Genomic DNA, 5,206 nt, shown 5'->3' on the forward strand with positions numbered 1-5,206 from the left:
CTATCCAGGATAGCAATTTTTCTACATTTGAGCAAAGCAAAAAGCCAGAATCTTAAGACCTGGTGCTGGTGGCTTCTTCCCAAGGAATACGTGTTATCTTCATCCTTTCCTGAATATGATGTCAGGTTACTCAAGGTCCTCCATCATTTTGGTCATGTGTAAATTCTCTGTGTCATTTTTCAAGCCATGCTACATGTCTGCCATACCAAATACTTGCACTCCTTGAACTACAGACACACTTAGTTGATCAGTTTCTGTGTTCTTAATGATACACAATTTTTTTATTTCTCTACTAGAAACTACCTCTTTTGTTATGACAACATTAATCTTCATATATCTGTTTCAGCACATTCACAATCTGCCTTGGATTGCAAAATATTAGTATAAAAACTTCTTTGGAGTCTGCTTAGTCATAGTTTTAAATCATGGTTCTATTCTTTACTAGTTGTGAGCATCCATGCAAGTCACTTAATCTCTCAGAGCTGCAGTTTCCTCATTTGTAAGATGAGAAAAGTATACATTTTTGCATGTGTCATCACAGAAATTAAATACAGTAATGCATCTAATGAACTGTGCAATGCCTGACCCATAGTGGACCAATAGAATCTTGTTATGCTAGCTGGTTTCCTCAATAATAAATCATATTTTAATAAAAATATGTATTCTTGATAGTAAAAGCAAAATATAGCTAATAAAATATCAAAGACTATTCTTTGGTAGGTACTTCATTCATTAAACTTGACAAGCAGCAGAACACTCTATTGGGAGACAATTTTCCATGAGTATCTTGTGATTCTCAGTATCTTGTGAGTACAGTCATTAAATGACCTTTTGTTCCAGAGTATGTTTTCAATGATTCTACATAGCAAACAACCTTGGAAAATACGGATAGTATCACCAGGCAGGTTTGTTTACTATCTAGTGCAACAGATAATGTCTTTTCCCAGACCAATGTTTGGAAAGACTTACTTATAGTTTATTATAGAAAAAAAAAATTGCATTCACTAAGCTGAGGCTCTTCGCTGTGATGCTAATCCATTCTGTGATGCTAATCCATGCACAGCTTCAACTGGGCTTCTGAGGGTTGCCTCCATGAGACTTGGAAGACAAGGAGAACTGATGCAAAAATGAGACTCATGCTAATTACCGTACCATTAGTAATAAAGTCCTGTGTCTCTGATCCAGGGGTCTCATGTCTTCTGCCAGCATGCATTAAACTGTGATATGTTAATTGTTAGTTGGTTAGAAAGGTAAAAATCTCAGAACCTTCACTGTTGTTGAGATAACTGATCTGATTATGTTATGAAAAGTGATTTAGAGAAAACAACCTAAATGTCCATCACCAAAATGTGGTACATCCACACAGTGGGACACTATGCAGCCATAAAAAGAAATGAAGCACTATTGCATACTACAAAACGGGTGAACCTTGAAAACCTTATGCTAAATGAAAGAATCCAGAAACATATTGTAAGATTCCATTTATATTAAATATCCTAAAGAAGCAAATCCATAGAGACTGAGAATAGGTGAGTGGTGGTCAGTGTACAGGAAGAGGGAGGAAAGAGACTGGCTGCTAATAGGTACTAGGCTGCTTTTTGGGAAAATATTCTGCAATTAGGTAGTGGTAATGATTGCACAACATAGTAAATATGTAAAAGAGAAAGAGACAGAGACAGAGAGACAGAGAAAGAGACCCATTTGTGTTCCTGAAAAAGCAAGGATTAGGGACCAGCAGACAAAGCTTTGAATCTTGGATCTTTCTTTTGCCATTAATGCCAACTCTATAATCTCTCTATGTCTCATTCTTTATATTCACAAGTGATCAACTAATACCCACTCACAGGTTCATTGTGTATATAAAACCTGAAAATGTCTTAGTGGCTGATTCAGAGTTGATGTCTGTTAATTGGTGACTATAAAGATGAAAATGGCAACAATTTCTTCTGAAAATAAATTAACTAAAAGGAAAAAAGTGGCTACAATTCTAATACATGCTGCCATATGCTTACAAATGCATATCTAGAGTTACAGTGAGTCTACTGTGTATTTGTAGAAATATTTCTCTTACCAACGTTTAAATAAATACATTTAAAAAATAGTGTTGTTTATGTTTCTACTAGTAATTGGAAGAATCCTTTCTCATACACAGTTCTATAGTGAGGATAATACACTGTCAACAGAATTTACATGCAAATAACTCTTTAGTGTGCTTTACTTGGGAGATGTTGGATAATTAAATCATCCTGAGAATACATTTCTAATAGCTTCTCTGTGTCTGGACCTTGCTCATTTTAAGAAGTGGTATATCATTTTGTAATCAAGGTGGCAATGTCAGAAAGCCTTGTTTTATTTTTTTTAATCATTGTATTTTTTTAAAATGGTGAAATTCTTTTTCATTCATAAGACTGAGATAGGCTGACGAAATGTATTTCATGATGGTGAAATATAATTGGATGGAAACAACAGCAGTCCGTAAAGTAGTTGGGTATTAGACTGTGGTGCATTTTAATAAGTAGAGCCAACTTTACCTATATTCATTCTAAATGATGCACATTTTTACATCGTTGTGAAAATCCCAAATTGACTTTAGCCAATTGGTGCTTTAAAAGTATTTAAATATTATTTGAGAGTATCAGAAATGATAGTTATTCCTCATGGCATTTGAAATAGAACCATCAGAGCCCACTCCTCATCTGCTAGATGACAATAGGAAGATGAGTGAGTCAGGGTGACCAAGATAAAGAAATAAGGACCTGGCAAGTCTGGTTAGCAAAGGGTAAGAAAAAGAGCATCAGTGGACTTTAAATGATGCAGAAGCCAAGAGAGATCAGTGTGAGAAAGGGAGGTGGTGGGAAAATAAACAACATTTTTTAAAGGGTAGAGAATGTGTTTTTGTTTTCCTTTAGCTTTTCTCATTCAAATTCCATTTTTCAAGATCTTCCTTTCTATTCATTGTCTGTCCTTTATTCAGTATTTTCCCTCTTAATGCCTCCCAGGCTACCACCTGCTGTCCTTGTTTCTCTACATATCATTTTTCATCATCCAGTCTTTTATTTCTTTTCCAGTTTTTGCCTCAAGCCAATTTCCCAAATTGAATCTAGGGGCCTAGTTTCTCAACATCTCACATGGGAGTGTCCAGGCAGGGGCCCAAGCTAGAGGCAGCCAGGAGTGAGGGGCGTGGGCAGGAACTCTATACCTGCCTCAGTTCAATGATTCCTGGATGCAGGCAGCCGTGGGGGCTGCAGAAAGGGTCCTTGGAGAGAGCTTCACTGTGCCAGTTTTAAATGCTGCCTAGGTCTGGTGTTTAGTCCCTCACACAATGACTGCAGACCCTGACACAGTTCCAAATATACTGCATTGAATGAATACAACGTCAAAGGAAGATGCAGCTGCTTTGGAAAAGGCATTGTGGCCTTGATGCCTGTCTCCAACTCTGTGTAAACACTTACCTTCCTACGTGATATTCCAAAGCTCAGTCCATATTGTGAAAGTCTGAGATACAAGAATATATTTTTTAAGATCTTTTAAAATACAATTTAAAATTTTAGTAGAGGTACAATTATTTTTAATAATTATTTTTACATTGCAAGTAGAAACAATTTTGCAATTATGAAAGCATATTAGTGTCTAGGGCTGTTGTAACAAAGTATCACACACTGGATGGTTTAAAATGTATTTTCTTTAAATACACTTAGGGGCACCCTATGTATGTGCCTACATCTAAATTTTCTCTTATGAACACATTAGTCATATTGGATTCAGGGCCACCTTAATGTCTTCATTTTAACTTAATTATTTCAATAAAGACTCCCATCTACAGAAAGCCATATTCAAGGAAATGGGTGTTAGGATTTCAACATATGATATGTATATATAAAATGTCAGACAGGTAATGTGCCAACGTTATAATAACTTTAGCGAGAGGCACGTATCACACGTGAGCATTGAGACACAATCATCATGTTTATGTACAACAGAAGGATTATGTATTAATTTTTTGAGGGGAATGCAATTTATTCCATAACAGGTAGTGATATAAAATTTCATTTCAAAACATTTAAATAAATATTTTAGCTAAAAATTAAGTAAATATTAAGTATAAAGCACTAAATAAGAATGAACTCTCCTCTCAAACATTTTAGCTAAAAATTATTAAGTAAATAATAAGTATAAAGCACTAAATAAGAATCAACTCTCCTCTAATTAAAAGTTATGTCAGTAATGCAGTAGAATATAACTAACGGAAGTTTGTAACATGCAGATCTAGTGAAATTTCATATCTAAAGTCATTTAAGTACCTAAAATAGTACCTGGCACTCTATAAATAGTTGTTGAATAAATAAAGAAATCTCTTAGGATAGGTTGAGAAGAAAATAGAAGAATGGTGAAATTAGAAAGAAGTGTTATTAAGCAACCAGATAGAAAAGTCAGTTTCAACCAACACCCCCCAACTCACATTATGGAGAAAATATATCATGTGCTCATTTGTTGTAAATCCTCTTTACCAGGATAAGTGGTAGTAAAAAAATATTTTTAAAAGATGTGTTTCTTGTCTTTGAAAGCATTACAACCTAGTAGAAGAGAAATAGGCTCACATAGAGGTCTATACAAGGCTACTTATATATTTACCACATTAAAATATAAAATCTTCCCCTCCCAAAGAGAGCCATTTCATGTGATTATTGTCTGTTTTAAATATATGATCAAAAATTTCCCTGCCTTGGTGAACTGCCTCTTACTTCCCTTTGTCTCTTATGTTTCTCCACCGTGTAACTAGATATTCCACCTCACATTCACATTCTTATCCCCCCATCTAAGTTTGGCTTCCATAAACACACACACACACACACACACACACACACACGTACCTGTGTGTGTGTGTGTATGTGTTTATGGAATCCAAATGCTCTCTCTCTCTCGCTCGCTGTCTCTCTCAGAAGAGAGAGAGAGAGACAGTCTCACACTGTTGCCCTTGCTGGAGTGCAATGGCACAATTTCAGCTCACTGCAACCTCTTCCTCCAGGGTTCAAGTGATTCTCCTGCATCAGCCTCACAAGTAGCTGAGATTACAGGTGCCTGCACCACACCCGACTAATTTTCTGTATTTTTATTAGAGACTGAGTTTCTCTATGTTGGCCAGGCTGGTCAAACTCCTGACCTCCTGAGCCTCCCAAAGTGCTGGGATTACAGGCGTGAGCCACTA

The 5,206-nt window shown here is 36.0% G+C and overlaps 1 non-coding gene across 1 annotated transcript; it reads right to left on the minus strand.

Moving 5' to 3' along the window:
* Positions 1-3,882: 3,882 nt before the first annotated feature.
* On the minus strand, positions 3,883-3,986 carry LOC120362291 (small nucleolar RNA U13). The gene has a single exon (XR_005578247.2). It is a non-coding gene; the product is annotated as a small nucleolar RNA U13 (small nucleolar RNA).
* Between the last annotated feature and the right edge of the window lie 1,220 nt (positions 3,987-5,206).

This window comes from Saimiri boliviensis, chromosome 1, assembly GCF_048565385.1.
Source record: "Saimiri boliviensis isolate mSaiBol1 chromosome 1, mSaiBol1.pri, whole genome shotgun sequence".
NCBI classification, from domain to species: domain Eukaryota; kingdom Metazoa; phylum Chordata; class Mammalia; order Primates; family Cebidae; genus Saimiri; species Saimiri boliviensis.